Genomic DNA, 18,403 nt, shown 5'->3' with positions numbered 1-18,403 from the left:
AGCCTATTGTTAAAGCAGCACCCTGGCCTCTTTCTCTACAGACTGTTGTCTCACTCTCCTCCAAAGAAGGGGAACTGATTTATCTCACAGGTGAGAGGGAAAGTGCCTTGGGTCCACTGAACCTCATTCCTTTACTGCAACGATTCTCAAACTTTTAACTGCAACAGAATCACAAGGAGGGCTCATTAAAACAGACTTTTAGGCCCCACCTCTCAGAGTCTCTGATTCCATTTGTCTAGGCTGAAGACCACAAATCTGCATTTCTAACAAGTTCTGGAGTAATGCTGATACTGCTTGTCTGGGACCACACTTTGAGAACCACTGCTACACTGGATGGTGTTCAACGTCACTGTCCTCAGATGGCTTGCCCCTTCCCTCTTTAGCAGTGGCTTGTCCTCAGGACTCAAGCTCTCCTCTTCCTCCATATGGTAAGCACCCCAGAGGCAACTGTCCAGCAGGTCTGCCTAAGATGGGGGCTGGGAAGGGTAGAAGTTAAAATTCTGGAAGGAAAAGTATGAGGAAGACCATTTGGCCACAGGCCCAGGCTGCAATCCTGTCCAGGAATAAAGTTGATAATTTGAACTTTGCGAGGCCACTACCTATTTCTCAATCAGCTCAGAGAATAAAGAGAAGAAAAGTATGAATAATCAGGCCCATCATCCCAGGAGCGTTCAGGATAATGATGGAGAGAACGATAGAGGATATCATTAGGAATTCCCAAAGTCTCTGGCCTCATTCTGGAAGCAGAGTGACCCTGTCTTGTCTAACCCATAATGCTGAAGCCAGATGACATCAACTGTGCGTACTAAATAATGTTCCTGCTCCTGAGGAAGATTCAATTATCACCTAAGTGGTGTAAAAGGAGAGAAGAAGATACAGGCCCTTCAGGAGATTTAGCCTAGATTACGTCTCTGGGTCAACCATCAACAACTGTCCAGACCAGGTTGGCTGGCTCAACAGCTCCCTCCCCATCCACAGCTAAGTAAAGCTCTGGGCTGTTCTTCAGCACCCCGGGCACCTCTTGACCACCCCTTCTACCCCTGCTTTCCATCCTTGGGTCTGGCAACTCTGCTTCTGTGCCATGTTCTGTTCACCTGCCCAGATCCTGCAGATGATGCTTTTGAGTCTCAATTCTCAGCTGACACCCTGGCTTCAAGCTGTGCAGTGGAGCCAGTCCTGCTCTGCCTCTGTCAGTTCCACTCAACTCCTGGAGCCCTTAACAGGGTTCAACATCCCAAGCCCCTCTTGCTCCACGAGAGAAATCTGGATAGCAAAGGTTTTCTTTAAGAAGAGCAGCAAAATTAAAACATAATCTCTCAGAAAAGAGAAAAAGAGAGATGAGGATGAAGCCCAGCTAGAGCCTCCATACTCTGGAGACATGCATCTCAGGCTTCTGTAACTTCTTCACCAAACTAAGAGGCTCTCCTGGCTGTCAAAGGGACAAAATGGCACCCGGGGGCCAAATCCTGCCTGGACACATGTCTTCTCTGGCTCATTAAGTGTTTAAGTCACAATCCTTACGATCCCCTGCCATCCTCATTCTCCCACTGCCTCTCTTCCACAGAGCACACATGAACGAACAGTAGTTAAGCACAAGCTCTATCGCCTGCCATTGTTAGTTTCCTGAGATATTTGTGAACTCAAATTATAGCATCGTGCTGTTGAGAGAAAGAAACACACTTATTTTTTTCTCCTCAGCTGGTGGCTGCTCCCATTCTCAGTCATGAAGCCATAATTGTAGGAATCATGAACAAAAGGACAAGTGCTTATCCCAAAGCGGCCCAGACTTGTGAAGGGTGAGGGGGGAGAGGATAAAGGGACTCAAAAAGGCAATGCTTTTTCAACACCTCTAGTTCCTTAAAAGAGGATGACTCACGAAAGAAACACATATCCTGTGTTGTTACAGGACAAAAATTCCATAATCAGAAGTTACCAAATGTAAAATTTTATGGCACACTTCATTTTAAATTACGCATAAGGCAAAAAGAAGTTCTCTGTTTTTGGAAAGACTCTGCTACCTGACAGCCCTTTCCATTTAGCAATAAGCTAGACTACTGCAAAACTGAGAGGAGAATCATTACCTAATTAGGAAATGATCACCATGCAATAAAAGCGTACAAAGATCTTTCCTTGTCTCGAATCAGTCTGTTCTGTGCACGTATAATGCACTAGTTGAAAGTCCTGCCATGCCACTGCCTAATGACTAAAGTGTCACAGCCAGAGACTCGCCCCAGAGTGGCACAAGTTTGGGTACCTTTTGAATTCCTGGTCTTTGCCCATAAGATTAGATTAGTGAGTCGGTGTCAAGGTAAATATTTGATTTTCAAAATTCTTTTCTCTGTCTCACAACTCTCCTTCTGAGGCCGGCACTTAAACGGGAAAATAAAATGCATTACAACTTACTTCTCTCTTCTTCTCAGAGACTTCCAATTACATAGTTGCTTCTTAGGAAAAATAATTTTTTAATCTTTACTCACCACTTCTATTTTCTTACATTGCAATAAAAAAGACACAGTTGAACTACTTTAGTGCACATATTTTAGTGCCTAGGAAGGCATAATATATCATTAGGAGCCCTGGCTCTGGAGTCAGAATTCTTGGGAATATAAACTCTTCCTCTTACTAACTATATCATGTTGGGTGAATCATTCTGAGTCTTAGTTTTCAAAGCCAAAAAATGAAGACGAAGATAATAATACCAACTTCATAGAGTTTTTGGAAGGATTAATTAAACACCAAAGGACTTAGAAAAGAGCCCGATATATAGTAAGTGTCCAACAGATGTTACCATTTTAAATATTGGTGATTCGTGATTTTCATAAAATCAGTGGTCCTCAATAGTCATATACATGTGTGCACACTTGTATATTATGTATTTTGTATAATTTACAAATTTGTATATTGTATGTTAAAATTTCTATATTATGCAAAATACATAATTTGCTAAAATGGCATTCACCAACAACTGATGGAAGAGTTGTTTATTGAATAAAGGCCTGGATGAAGTTAATTATATTTAAACACTGAACTTGAACAATTTAAGTAATCCTTAAGGCAGTTCACCATCTATATGTGAGAATAAAACCACACAGAGCTGGTTCTAGCGCAGGGGTCAATGCTCTCGGCATCCAGGCCAAATCTGGTCCACTGCCTGCCTGCATACAACCTGTGAACCAAGAATGGTTTTCCTATTTTTAAACAGTTGAAAAAAATCAAAAGAATAATGGTTTGTGACACGTAAAAATTATAAGAAATTAACATTTTAGTGCCTGTAAATAAAATTTATTGGAACACAGCCATGCTCGCTCATTTACATATTGTCTACAGCTGCTTTCATGCTACAAGTGCAGAGGCAGAGTTGTGACTGAGACCATATGGCCCACAAAGCCTAAAATATTTATTATCTGGCCCCTTACAAAAAAAAGTTTATCAACCCTCGGTCTAGACTGTCGTTTCTATGAGGGCAGAGACTGCTGGGGCCTAGTTCAGTGCCTGGCCCAAAACTGTGTTCAGTAAATATTTGATGAATGAATATGGCATCAATGTAAAGAGCCTGAGGTGGGGCTCCTCATTTGTGCTAAAGACAGTGGTTCTCAAACAGAGAACAAAAGGACTACTCTAGTCTACACAGCCTAGCAAGGGTCCCTGTTACCCTGGAACTCCAACTGTGGAATTTAGGACACAGTGAAGAGGACAGGGAAAGGGCAGATCATAAGGACAAACTAAAGAGGACTTCTGCGTTTACTAGTAGTATACTTTTAAGAAAAAATGGCATCACAAAAACACAAGAGAATCAGTTTGGAAAAAAAAAATTTATATACAAAAATATATATATACCCTGCGGCCTCGGCTCACCACAAACTTATTCCTAGATATGGCTGCTAAAAAAGTTTGGCAAAGTCTTAAACTGCATATATATAAGTATGAATCCAAATCACAGTAAATACTAGGTCTCACTGTAATCTGTGCTAGTTAGACAACACCCAGAGTGCCACCTGCCACCCGGGGGGCCTCGTCTGTAAGGCAGTCTACTGATAATCTGATTTCTAGAGGAGAGCTACCTGCACGGCCACGGGTCTAAGCTAGGCACCATTTCAAACAAGGCATGCTGAGGGAACTCAAGAGTATTCACAAACTTCCACGATGGAGATGAAATCATAGTCCTCAACCTGAATTAACTCAACCCATGTAAAACACTTAGGAGAATGTCTCAATAAATACAAGCTTTGATCATCAGAGCCACCCCCTGAAGAATTATGATGTAAAAGAAATTTTACTGTTATTCCTTTAGAAGATGCAGCCATATCTACAAATGGATATCAAGTTGCAGAACAAGCCGCACAGAAATCATTACAAATTTTATTAGTTTATAGCAAAACTCACTTATAATTTATTATCAGGTAATTATCACTAAATATTTCAGCACACTTTTCTAGCTTTACTGGAGATTTTTTTCAAACTGACCAGTTCTCTTGCACTAAAGAAGGCGCAGCAAAGACATTTATTGTTCTCTGAATATTCACGCCCTTCCCCTCACTTACAGTTCCTTGTCGTAAGCAGGGTCATGTGATCAGTTCTAGCCACAGGGCTGTGAGTAGAAATTATCTGTGTCACTCTAGGCCAAAAAAATTCAGAGCCATTATGTGATCCCCTGGCCTCCCTTCCCTTGCTGAGACAATCTGGAAGTCCCAGGTTAAACTAGCAAAATCATAAAAGTCACAGGAGCCTGGATGTCTCGGTCACTGCACAGAGAACGGCTGACCTGGAGACAGCCAATGCACGCTCACATTTATGTGAGCGGAAATCAATGGAGATTTCAGGGTTAATTTGTTCCTGCAACATAGCCTACTCTATCTTGACTCACACATGAAGTCTGAGCAGAAAAAAAACTTTGTATCCATCTATGGTCAACCAACATCGGCCATTTATACAAGGATTAGCTGATTAAGTAGGGAAATTTTCCAACTCTCCCTCAGACAGGTATCTGGACAACTTTATTATTTCATTTCAAGTGCATCCACAGACTACCATCATATCTACTCCTATTCAAAGATAAGTATTTAAAACCAAATCCTCTATGCCAATCATTTATGGACAAAACTTCAGATCTTACTGAGATGTACACTGAGCGACATACCCTGAGTGACGTAACCACTGATAAATCTTAGCTATGTTGTTCCCCAACATGGCTTTTCCTGCTTTACGACCCCCCAGCTTCAATTTCAGGTGACAATGTGGAAATGGAGTGACTATTCCACAGACAGACAAGATGGCATAGTGCCCCGGGCAAAGCTGGCTCAGTTCTCCTTGGTTAGCAGTCAACAAGAATGTCGTTAATTGGACTGACTGATTTTGGTGGGCCTTGAACACACAGAGATGTTATCTGCTCCCGCTGGCAGTAAAAATATCCAGTAAGATAAGGACTCAAGCCTGTGTCCTTCATTACATCCCTGATTTAAAACCACCGGAAACTGGAGCCTGACCTGGTGAACAGCAGGGTATAAACTTCCATAGCCCTAGGTTCAAATCTCAGCTCAGCTACTGACAGCTGTGTGAGTCAGGCCAAATGACACAGCCTCTCTGAGCCTCCATTCTCTGCCTCCTTCACACAGCATCTGTTATTACTGGAAGTGATGTAGATGGAAATGCTCACTATACATTGGACCCTCGCTACCTCAGAACCATGGAATTCTTCTTCAAGTCAATCTGAATTTCTACTAACTTCATGTTTTATTACAAGCAAAACTACATTTTCAGGTACATTTAAAGCAGTAAAAAATATACCTTCGATTTTACCCTTAGACTGGATGCTGCCTGATGTCCGTGACAAAAATAAATTCTACTACTTAATTTAATCATCTTCCAATGTGATCAAGTCCTTCTAGGAAAACACATCTTGAGTCAAATTTCTGTTCATTTTTCAGAGGCAACTGAATTTTTTAAGTTTCTAAGAATTTTCTATTAACCATACTTCTGCTGATTTCCAATTCTGACTATGTATTTTCATACTCCAAAACCTAAGGTAAAATAAAGTAACCTTTGGCTCTTGTTTCATTTAACTGCAGGAAAAACAGATATCCAAGCTTCTAGAAGATTAGCGTATTAATATACATTTCTGGGGCCGGCCTTGTGGCCGAGCAGTTAAGTTCACGCACTCTGCTTCGGCGGCCCAGGGTTTCACAGTTGGGATCCTGGGTGTGGACCTAGCACCACTCATCAAGCCGTGCTGAGGTGGCACCCCACAAAGCAGAGGCAGAAGGATCTACAACTAGGATACACAACTATGTACTGGGGGGCTTTGGGGAGAAGAAGAAGAAGAAAAAGGAGAAGATTGGCAACAGATGTGAGCTCAGATGCCAATCTTTAAAAACAAAATCCCAGACCCAGGAAAAAGTATTTTTAGGTGTCTTTCCAAGATAGTATGAACTACTGATTGGTACACTGTAAGACGCGGGGTTCCTCCTCATCTGGTGTGTTTGGGAGGGAACCAGCAGTCAAGGTAAACCCGAGATAAGCCTATGACTCAACAATGCCTACAGAATAAAGTTCACATCCTGCAATCTCATACTCAAAATGTTCCACAACCTTCCCCAAATGCCTGTCCAGTCTTATCTCCCTGTACTTCCCAAAGTGAGCCAGAGCACTGGCCCCTGGCTGAACCTGCACTTCCCTCTTGCACTTCCATTGTGAGGTTCAGTTGCCCTCTGTCTCGAATGCCTCTCCTGATTGCTCCCCCCGCTGAGCTTCTGCCCATCCTTCATGCCTAATTCAAACGCCCCTTCCTCCATTATTTTCTTTATGTAGACATATGCTCCCTCATCTCAGAGGGCTTAGGAAGAGGCACAAACATCAGAAGAGAGCATAAATCCTCATCCCCTCAACCCTGCCCCGCCTGCCCTGATTGTTACAATGGAAAGTGAACCTTCTTTCTCAGCCCTACCACTTTTGGTTTCTATCATTCTTACTGCACCGAGCACCAGCTGCCCTGCTGGAGCCACGAACTCAGGCATCTTAACCCTCCTACAGGACTGCCTGTTTTCTGAGGGCAGGGATGCAACCTTCTGCAATAGCGTAAGTCCTACCTGCAAGCTATTCCAAAAATACTTGCTGATAGAAGTTTACCATTACATCCAGATTAACAAAATAAAACCCACATGCATACCCCTTTAGTATACAAGTCATTTTAGCTGACGTTGGCTGTTCAGCTTTCCATGAGTGGAATGGCCATTCTGGCTGAACAGCAGTTATTTTTAAATGTGGAAGATGAGAAAATGGCTGGTTTCTTGGAAGAACTGGGGGGAGGGGGGAGGAACTTACAGGGGGAAGCAAGGGGCACAAGGCAGCAACCACTAGGTAAATGAGACTAATTAAAAAATAAAATAGGGGCCGGCCCCATGGCCGAGTGGTTAAGTTCCCACGCTCTGCTTCGGTGGCCCAGGGTTTCACCAGTTTGGATCCTGGGCGCGGACATGGCACCGCTCATCAAGCCACACTGAGGCGGCATCCCACATGCCACAACTAGTAGGACCCACAACTAGAATATACAACTATGTACTGGGAGGACTCGGGGAGAAAAAGCAGGGAAAAAAAAACGATTGGCAACAGTTGTTAGCTCAGGTGCCAATCTTTAAAAATTAATTAATTTAAAAAAACTTGAAACATCAATTTCGTGAAGGTAGTAAAGTTTCAGAAGAAAATTTTTTTCTAGCTCATCTCACACATTCTCTACCCTGGCCCAGTGGTCTCGGAATGTGGTTCCCAGATCATTATCCTAGCATCACCTGGGAACTGGCTGAAATGAAATTCTTCTGTCTCACTCCAGACCTAAAGAATGAGAAACTCTGGAGCTGGGACCCAGCAATCTGTTTTTTAACAAGCTCTCCAGGTGATCCTTAGGCGAGCTCAGGTTTTAGGACACATTAAAGTACCTAAAGTTTCCTGAACAGACCGGCTCTTCCCTGTCTCCACGCTTTTGCTCGTGCTGCCCCTTCCCCGTGGAATGCTTTTTCCTTTATCTATTCTCTGTAGATTGAACTCATGCTTTCCTTTCAAAGCTCAACTCAAAAGTCTTGACACCTTCCTCAACTCATTGAACAGAATTAACTGCTCTTGATTTGGGCTCTCCCAAAGCTTCATTCTGTCCTTCCTCCTGGTACTAACTCGTGTCACAGACTGTCCCTGTGTCTGCCTCCTCCATCTAACTGAGAAACCGCGTGTACAAGGGCCATGTCTCACTCAGAGCCCTGCCCCTAGTCCAGCCCCCTTTATTTAATCACCTCACTTTTATTTTGTAGAAGAGAGAGAAAATTATTCTGCAACAAGTCTCTGATTAACAATGAGAAGGATACAGAGAGGCATCCATCCCTCTCTCCACAGTGGAGATTAATAAATATCACTTTCGAGTGAGATCTGAAGATTAGAGGGCAGTTGTTGAAGCCACCTTTAGCAAGAGAGAACTCACTTAAAGAGCTCCATGATCATGGCTTAGCCCTAAAACACATTTAGGATTCTATAAAAACCAAATACAAATTTCACAGAGAAATTATTCCCTCTGGTCAGTAAAAGAAGAAAACATGGGTTGATTGGGAAAGGACTAGATTTGAGGCTAGACTGAAGTTCCAGGAGGACAGGCACCCTCTGTCTGCTAGGCCATCCCTATGGTCCTAATGCTGAGCCTTGACATTTTGTCAAATGTTGAAATTAGAAGACACAGATATGAGTTCCATCTCTGCCACTTCCGAGCCAGGTAACCTCAAGCAAGCAATTAATTCTCAAAGTCTTGGCCACTTATCAGTAAAAAGAAGCCAAGTCAGAAAATTATTATAACAACCAATAAATAGCTGACCTCCTTAGTTTATAGTTTACTAATTGCTTTCACATTCACTGTCTTGTTTAATCATCAAACCTGCAGCTGAAGATAAGGCCTCCCTTCTCATGGGGTCAGAAACAGAATCACAGACTTTGACTTCCCATCCATGGCCCTGATCACAGGCCAAACTGATTTCAGATATCAAAACTTTAAATTACCCTAATGAGTTCATTTTGATTGACCACTAAACATTCAGAGATTCTCAGACTACCATTTTCCACTGATGGTGATCTTGCGCTTAACTTGGACTATTTCAGGATAAGAAAAGAGATCAAGCAAATTGCTTTTATTGTTGTTTTTCCAACAATAATTCACTTGGATGACAACTTTTGCTAAAAAACATCACTGGGCTTTTGCGAGCTGTGTTTCAAGGCTGGCACCTCACTGAGCTAGTAACACTTCAACTCTGCAAGAACTGGGCCACTCTTGGAAACACTCCCTGGACCAAAAGAGTGTCTCAATGAACCTCAACCTGAGGAGAGAGGAAGGAAAAGAGAGACCACCAGGAGAGAATGCTGAGAGAGCCCTCAGCTGAAAGAATGCAGGCATCTTCGAGAATTTCCAGTTTGTTCCCAAAGGTTATAAATACTAATTTGATATCGAGCTAAAGGTTCAATTACGTACTAACTTGATATTGTCTTTCCACCAAATTATTGATGAGTAGCATTAAAACCCTAAGCAAAGACTCATTTATCAAACCTCAAAATTCTAGTTTGCATTGATTTTTATCTATAAACAGTACACAGTGAGTATAGATCATCAAGGACAAAAAAAACCCAAAATAGCCATAAAAGGTGGCATTTAAGATGACAAAGTGAAATGAGACAAAAAGTCTATTTGTGCCTTTGATCATTCACCATAAATGAGTTGGCCCTGAACCCAGTTTTATTTCAGCAATTTAATCTAGATTCTGAGCACCCGCTATGGGAACAAGGTGTGAATGCAGGCAGTGCTATTTAAGGCCTTCAAATTGCTTGATCAACATCAGTTTTCAGTCATGGACTGTCATGCATCACTTTGGATTTTACAATTGTGATTTGTGGGAAGAGGTTTACCCTTTTACTCATGGAGTGCAGCGGGCCCCACATGGGAATTCATTGTTGGGAGGAAGGTTTAGAAAAGGAGACCTTGGTCCGAGGCGTGATTAACATGACTGATCCTTCTCTACACATTCACCAATGTTTTAAAATCAAATTCAATCCGAATTCTATTTTGACAGCTCTGCTAAAATCTCTTAGTTTCTTGGTTCTTCAACAAATTGAAGGGGCTTTCATCATTTTTTATTAAGAATGTGTTATTTCCTGGGACTGGATCTTTAAACAATTCATCAAGTTTCTCAATAATAAAGTAAATCTGGTTTCCTCTAATACTTTGAGTTTCTCCTGTTATCCCTTCCTCAAAACCTTTTGCTTTTTATCATGAAGAAGACCCCTACAAATCTTCTTCCACCTGACTAAGGCATCCATCCACCTTACTATCAAAAAGACAGTTTCTCGGGGAGTGGCGCAGCAGTTAAGTTCGCACTTCTCCTTTGGCGGCCTGGGATTCGCCGGTTGAGATCCCGGGTGCAGACCTATGCACTGCTTGTCAAGCCATGCTGTGGCAGGTGTCCCACATAAAACAGAGGAAGATGGGCACAGATGTTAGCTCAGGGCCAGTCTTCCTCAGCAAAAAGAAGAGGATTGGCGGCAGATGTTAGCTCAGGGCTGATCTTCCTCAAAAAAAAAAAACAGTTTCTCATGTTTTCTTTGTGGTCAGCTTGAATCTTCTGAAGGAGGAGGAATGTCTGTGTGCAGTGAGTTATCATCCAAATATTGTTGTAGTTTTACAGCTCTGAATCACTCAAAAGAGTAAATCATAAAAATTTAGTTTATTAGAAAGTCTAAAGTCCTCACGATTGGACTTTAATGAACAAACTACCTCTCCTAGAAAATCAAGTTTTCCGATGAAACAAGTGTTTTAAATAAACAAAAGACTCTCCTAATCATCACTAACTCTCATCCTTTCTGTGCCCACAGTATTATCAAAAAGCAACTTGCTTTTACAGAAGCCACGCTATATGTTTCTCGCCAAAAAAGGCAAATAGGCACTTTCAGACACAGTGGTACTGAAAATATCTAAGATGATCAAAGTTGACATAGCCTCACATCTCATGTGATTTTATGTCAGCAAAATTTCCAGCAATCAAAACTGTATAATCATTTTATAACCAATAAACCTGTATGCAGCACAAAGGCCTCTCTTTCTCCCTGATTTTCATCACCATCCAGAAGAAAACCTTGATTCGGATCTCTGTTCAGTGAGAGAGCTGTGTGACACGATGAGTCCTTGGAGACTGAGACAAGTGATGGGTGGAGGCCAGAAGCAGGCAGCCTCTCCTGTCATGTCCAGAGCTCAGGCTCTGGGAAAGCACAGAACCAACTCAGGAGAAGTTGAAGCGGAAGAAGGAAGAGGAAAGAGGGCTCAGATGGCACAGAGAGGGAAGAACATGCTCAGCTGGAGTCCACTTTGAGACTCCCATGACAGAGTACCTAGGTTCATCAAGGGGGTTGGGGAGAGGGGGACGACAGCCTTTTCTCACCAGCAAACCTGAGGCCTCCCAGTCCTGCCTCTAAATTACTCGTCTCTGACCTGGGGCCTTCCCTGAAGTAGCTACACCCAACTCCAACTGCAACAAGTCCACACTGACTTTGGACTCCCTGATCTTGAGGATCCCAGGAGAATGTGTTCAGGCCTGGACTCTCCCCGGGGTTTGACCACAGTTCAAAGGCCTGAGATCAGGGTAAGGGTCAGGACCAACAGATATTCCAGGAGCTTCCAGTCGTGGAACCTGCCACCCCAGGGGAAAAAATCCTTCAAGTCCTTAGGCTCATTCGTACACGAGATGACTTCGAACCCCGCCCCCAACTTCAGAGGCACCTTCTGGATCATTGCCAACTCACCTCCATCACCCCAGCTCCACTCCCAAAAGATGGTGGAAGCAGAATAGAAATAGCTTTAGGGTGCACCCAGAAAAAGAGCTGCTGTCTCTGCCTCCAGGAATGCTCCGAGGATGAAAAGGAGATAAACATTAAATGAAAGAATTTAAAAAACAAAAAAGAGAAAGATTCATCACTGTTGTTTTGTTTCTCATATTAAAGTCTGGCTCATAGAATGTTAGGAGTTCACCAGCTGAAATCTGCGGCCATTCTAAGCAATCTGTTAGGGTTACCATAGAAAAAGCTTTGAATTTTGTCAAGATATTTAAGTTATTTGAGCTTTCAGTAAGGCAGGCCTGGGAACAAAGTTCAGCTCAGCCACTTGCCAACTCTGTGACCTCAGAAATGTGATTTTATCTAAGCCTCAGTTTTTCTCATCTATAAAATGGGAATTATAATTGCACCAATCTCATAGGATGGTTTGTAAAGATTAAATGAGATATTGCTTGTAAAGTGTTTAGGACAGTGTCAGGTCCATGGAAAGCATTCTGTAATACTATAGTTACTAATATTACTATTTTGAGAAAGTTACATAATACAGTCATTTTACACAAGGTTGTGGTATATGACTCTAGATTTTAATATTTGGGCATTTTTTAAGTGTATAAGATACTAACTTAAATGTAACACCTGATTTTTGCGTTTGGCTGTCCAATCAATTTTGACTGTCATTATGAAAAAAAGGTAATCCCTCTATACCTGGCCAAGTCTTCCCTTCCCTCTGTCACCATCTCTCAAGCTCTGTCTCTCCCCTCAACTGCTCTCTCTTCTTTACGCTTTTATAAGAACAAGGTCACCGCCAGTTGAAGCCAGTGATCAAGTACAGTATGAACGTCAATGGAAAGGATGTACCACACAAGAGTTCCCTCAATGCTGTCTGCAGCTCCAAGGAAAGGCTATGTTTTGATTTGCAAAATGACTATTTGCAACATCTGTTCCAGGTAAACAAATATTCCAAACCACCTCCTGAACCAGGATTTTGGGTTCAGAAGCATTGCCTTCTGTCTTGTTTTTCCTGGTAGAGAGTCTCACCACAATTCTCTCTCTCTCTCAGCCTTATACCCCCATGTTCCTGGGTCATAAACACCACAGCCATCGCTCACCACCTCCTGGGAGTGTAGAATGTCTCTCCCAAATCCACTCTCAGTAGGAGGACTTTGGGTCCACCCGTTTGTGTCTTCTGCCCCGACAAGCTAAGCTGCCACGTCCTTTCCAGACTCCTCCTCAACTCCACAGTGTGCAGATTCCCACGACTGCAACCTCACTCCTCCTCACTCAATACACTCACGCTTGAATTGGCCGGTCATCTCATGTCATCTCTTCCAATGACACAGTCATCCTCCCATGGCCCACCAAGTTCCTCCCTTTAGATTGATCTCTGAGGGCTTCTGATCCATAGAACATCTCAAACTGGAGTGTTCTTCTGCCAACTTATTAATCTTGGAGCCAACAACCTTGAAAAGTAAGGGTTAACGAAACCAGCTTAGGGCTATTAGGGAGGAAACTTGAGCAGAGGCTCTGGTTCCACCATTAACTAGCTTAGTCAACCATACCTCAGCTCCTCCGCTATAGAATGAGGGAATGGTCTGGATAAAATCATACCTCATAGCTCTAAGATCCTGAATGTCCACCCTCCCCATGCCAAAATACACTTGTTTGTTTATTCATGCCAATAACTACTGAGAGTCCAATACTGCATAGCAACATGCCCGACACTGTGAGGGGTTAAAGATTATTCTCCAAAGAGCTCATCATCTAGAATGAGAAATAAGACAATCACATCAATAACTATAAGAAAGAGAAAGAGATGTCATAATTGGAGGTGCTTCTAAGATACAAAGAACATCACAAGCCCATTAGCAACACCTCAAGCCTGAAATAAAGTAATTTTCAACGTCTTTTCTTCTCTCCATCGAGTCTTTCACCAAATGATTTTTCCTTTACATCATTCCTTAAATCTGTGCTCTGCACTCTGAGTCACATATGCTTATATGCAGGCCCTGGGCAACTCTCTCCTTGTATGATTTTACCTCTGTCCCTAGCACTCCCCTTACTGATCGGTGATCTCTCATCAACGTATGAGAATCACCCATCAGGCTGGTCTGACTTGGCTCTGTAGCCTCCTCCATATTACAGAACATCCACATCGAACCCCTTTACGAAACTGTCCATACTTCACTTCCTCTCTCCCATACACAGTGGCTGAGAACGTACTTTGTGCTTAGTGCTGGCTGGGATGTCTAAGTCACAGGCTTTAGCCTCCAAGAGCTTACATACTGGTCAGGAAGTTGGGACATACGCTAAAACAGCACTCGGGACCCTAAAGGCGAAGGAGCTACTAGCAGCACCGACAACAGCAATAAATGCTAGAGGGTTCAGAGGTGGGACAGCTACTTTCCGGCTGCAGTAATCAAAGAAGGCTTCTAGGAAGCGGTCACACCTGAGCTACACCCTGCAGCAATGGCAGGACTTCAACAAGGGAGGCACACAGGCCTCTGGGCCAAGGGCCAAACGTGAGTGAGGCAAGGAAGGTGGGTGGATTCAAGACCAGCAAACTGTTAGGTGGCAAGTGGGTGAGAGGGCACTTTCTGAAAGGAGTTCACAAGGTACTAGAAGCTTAGCAGAAATAACTAATTTTCTGCTTAAGTCAGACTACGTAGCATAAGGAGATACACGAGAAAAAGAAAGTTTAATAATCTAACCAAACTGTGAGGAGAGTTACCAGCAGGGGGATAGGAAAAAGCCATGAAAAATCAGAAAACCTGGTCCCAGGCCCAGCTTTGCCAAGGAGGGGCTCCCGGGCCATAGCAAGTCATTTAACCTGGTTCGTCTCGGTTTTCTCATTTGTAAACTGAAGCAGCTGAACTGGCTGACCTCAAAGGTCTCTACAGTCCAAACCCAAACCAATTGTATATTATTTCTGCCATTAAAACATTCATCATGGGGGGTGGAGAGAAAGGCGGGTATCCATATTTCCTTTCCGTATACGTTTCTCTACTAAACTTAAAATTTCTTTTTCCTAAACTTAATTCTATGTCTATGCCTCCCACATCATACATTTAACATTTTACCTAAATAATGTTCAGTGCATGCCCCGACCTAAAATTTTTTTTTATGGCTAATAGGTTATCCAAGAAGTCTGTGCAGCACAGCCTCAGCCTGCACAAGTTATCCAGATATCATAACCCCAGGCTAAAATACTTCTGGACGAGCCATTAAAAGTGACAGGGTCGAGAAAGGGGAGAATTCTGTTACTCATCTAAAAGACTGCTTCCTTTTAGTAGCACCAAATGAAGTTATTTCAGGCAATAACAGTAATGCAGAAAAGTATCAGGAAAAAATATCTTGAATTTTAGAAAGTCTCTACTTGAAAATGAAGCTCAAACGCGGAAAGTTTTTGGCACCGAAATTCGCTGAAAGTTGACAGCTTTGATGCCGCATCCAGAGGCCCCCTGCTCCAGGAAAGACACCAAAACAGAAACCACGGATGCGCTTTCACTCCAGCTCTATTGATCCTATGCACCAAAAGGCCAAAGGCAAATAAACCAGTCACAGAATTCAAGAGAAACAGGCTGGATCAGAAAGCCTCAACAGTGGCCACTCAAAGTTTAAAAGAAAGAGAGGAAAACAACAAAGTTAACAGAAGGCTAAGTTCACGCCGGGCGTCACAATGCCGTGCCCGGGCTTACTGTGTAAGCGGCATAAAGACGCGATATAACACCTGCGCGCACCACGAGCCGCCCCGAACCCCGGAGTCGGCGGGCGCGGGAGCCGTCTCGCGAGCGAGGGCAAGCCCAGACTCCCTCCGAGTCGCAGCCGAAAGACTAAAGCTTTGTTTTCTGCCCATCGGCTCAGCCTTCCCCTCGGCCCCCGGCGCGCCCCGTACCTGCCGCGCCCGTCCCGCCCGCGCCGCAGCTCGCGCTCGGGATCCCAGCAGCCGCAGGTCCGCTCTGCGGCTACCCCGCCGCGCCCGCCGAGCTGCCGCGCTCGCGCCACTACGCATGCCCGGCCGGCACCTGCGCCAGCCAGCTCGGAATCCACTTGCCGGGTTTTGGCTGCGGCTCCCAGGGGAAAGGACCTGAGGCCAGGAGCCTGGGTTCTGCCCGAGCGGGACAGAGGAGTTGCAGGTGTTGGAGAGCCGAGGGGGAGAGGTGGATGGGCCTTGCGGTAACGTAGTTCCTACTGCCCACATTTACCCTGACGTACGCTCCTCCAAGCCTAAAGATGACCACCTGCACTCTTGGCATGAGCTTAGCACAGTGGTTCTCAAACTTGAGCGTGGATCAGAGTCACCTGGAGGGCTTGTTAAAACACAGATCCCACACTCAGAGTTGCAGATTCGGTAGGTCTAGAGTGAGGCCCGACAATTTGCATTTCTAATATTTTCTCAGAGGAAACTGGTGCTAGTAGTTCCAGTACCACACTGGATTTGCAAACCGCTGGTCAAGAGAAAAGATACTTGGTATTAAAGGAGGAAAGTTTTCTCTCCTTCTCCCCCTCCCCCTTTTGGGATTTCACATAGCACTTCCTCTTCATTTAACAGCCACACCTGCTTAATAAATAAATAAATAACTACAGCTCACACTCAAACAAAGATTGAATGTTTCCTGTAGCTTGTGCAAGTAAATGGAATGCAGGCTCAAGTGTTCTCATATACTTTACATGTGGTATACTCTGTAGTTCCCGTCCCTCCAGCACTGTCTAGGCAACAGGAGGGGTCCCTATTTTGCCACCCCTTTAACTCAAAGTCCTGTGTGCCCCCTTAGAGCCTAGCACAGTACTGGGTACAAAATAGGAAACCAAGAAATCCTGAGATGGTATCAGTAGGGCTGGAGAGACGGAGAAGAAAGAAGGAAGTTGAAATTATTTTAAGAATCCAAAGGAATTGATCGGCAATTAAATATGGAAGTAGGCCAGCCAAGGCTGGAGAGGATAAGGATTTCTCCTTGCCTTCCACCTAGGGAAATCAGTGGATTTAACATCCTTATCTGAAAACATATTTACAGAAGGGGTTGAGTATGGAAGTTCTCACAGAATGTTTCTTAAAAAGTTAAACACACATCTGCCAGATAACCCAGCCATTCCATTCGGAGGTATTACCCAAGAGAAATTAAAACATATGTTCACACATAGATTTGAATATGAATGTTCATAGCAGTTTTCTTTCACAACAGCCCCAACCAGAAGGAATCCGAATGTCCATCAACAGGTGAATGCATAAACAAATTGTGGTACATCTATACAATAGAATACTACTAAGCAAAAAAAAAGAAAAGAATTGCACATGTGGGCTTCAGCATGGATAAATATCAAAATCATTATGCTGAATGGAAGAAGCCAGGGACAAATGTATGACTCCGTTTATATGAGGTCCAAGCTAACATATAGTGACAAAAAGCAAATCAGTAATTGCCTGGAGCCAGGGGTGGAGGGAGGGATGGACTCTACAGGGGCAGTAAAAATCTTGTGGAAATCTTGTCTTGATAGTAGTGGAGATTTCACAGGAGTATACAACTGTCAAAACTAAATCATGCACTTTAAATTTACGAAATTTATTTTACATAAATTATTCCCCAATAAAGTTAAGAAAAAGTTTAATCAAATACTCCTATGAGCTCTTTATTTAGTGGGAATATTGACCAAGATAAGTTCATGAGGAAGCGTAGACTCTAAATATGGTGTAACCTGATTTGGAGGGAGGAAGGAAAAAAAAAATCACCCTCTATAGAGGAAGCTAAAAATAATCAGTATAAAATGTTTGGCACAACCCATCTCTAAAAGTAACGAACCCCAAGATGTGATTTGTAAATGTATCACTGATAAAACTAAGGTATTTCCCAAAAGTATCTCCCAAATATAAAACAGTAAACAGTGTATACCATCAGAAATGCACAACCAGTGCATAATAATTATAAAGAAAAGTGTTATCTGCTGAACTGAGTGAATCACTACCAATGAGCAATAAGGTTTTCAAACTGTGTTTCTGGGAGCCTCGGGTGTCATGGAGATGATAAATAAGCAGGACTCGGGGTCAAGGGCCCCAGTCCAGCCAGCACACTATTATTTCCATATTGGGGTATCCTCGGAGATTTTATTTGATAAAAGAGTTCCACTGACAATCAAAAGAGCAACAGTTTGAAAGCAATAGAAGCAATGGCATCAGGTAGGAAGAATTCACAGAGAAAAGATGCTGTATTCGGTGGGCACAAGTATTCAGGTCATCAAAAATATACACTTTAGTTATAGTAACCATATGTTCCAGTTTTCCCAGAAGAGTCCCAATTTTAAATATTAATCCTATGAATTTATGTCCAATCATGTGTCCTAATTATTGGTTGAAAAAAATAAAATCACCAACTTAATCTGAAATAGGGATAATTTTCTGGCTCTTCTACAGCTTGTATAAAATATTGGTAATATAATATTATTAGTAATAATAAATATTAATAACAACATAGGTAAGGGTTATTGAGCTCCTACTATGTACCAATAATTGTTTTAAGCACTTTACAATGTTTTCTCATTGAATATCCATGACAACCCTACTAAATTATCC

General features: G+C 42.9%; 1 protein-coding gene across 1 annotated transcript in view; it reads right to left on the bottom strand.

Moving 5' to 3' along the window:
* Window positions 1-15,868, bottom strand: part of PLS1 (plastin 1) — a 106,240-nt gene extending 90,372 nt beyond the window's left edge. The window contains exon 1 of the mRNA XM_014852046.3: window positions 15,734-15,868. The gene's annotated coding sequence lies outside the window, so the exon portion shown is untranslated. The remainder of the gene's footprint in view (window positions 1-15,733) is intronic.
* Between the last annotated feature and the right edge of the window lie 2,535 nt (window positions 15,869-18,403).

This window comes from Equus asinus, chromosome 21, assembly GCF_041296235.1.
Source record: "Equus asinus isolate D_3611 breed Donkey chromosome 21, EquAss-T2T_v2, whole genome shotgun sequence".
Classification (NCBI taxonomy): Eukaryota; Metazoa; Chordata; class Mammalia; order Perissodactyla; family Equidae; genus Equus; species Equus asinus.
The sequence above is the reverse complement of the archived record's forward strand: the minus strand, read 5'-3'. Positions and strand labels throughout refer to the sequence as shown.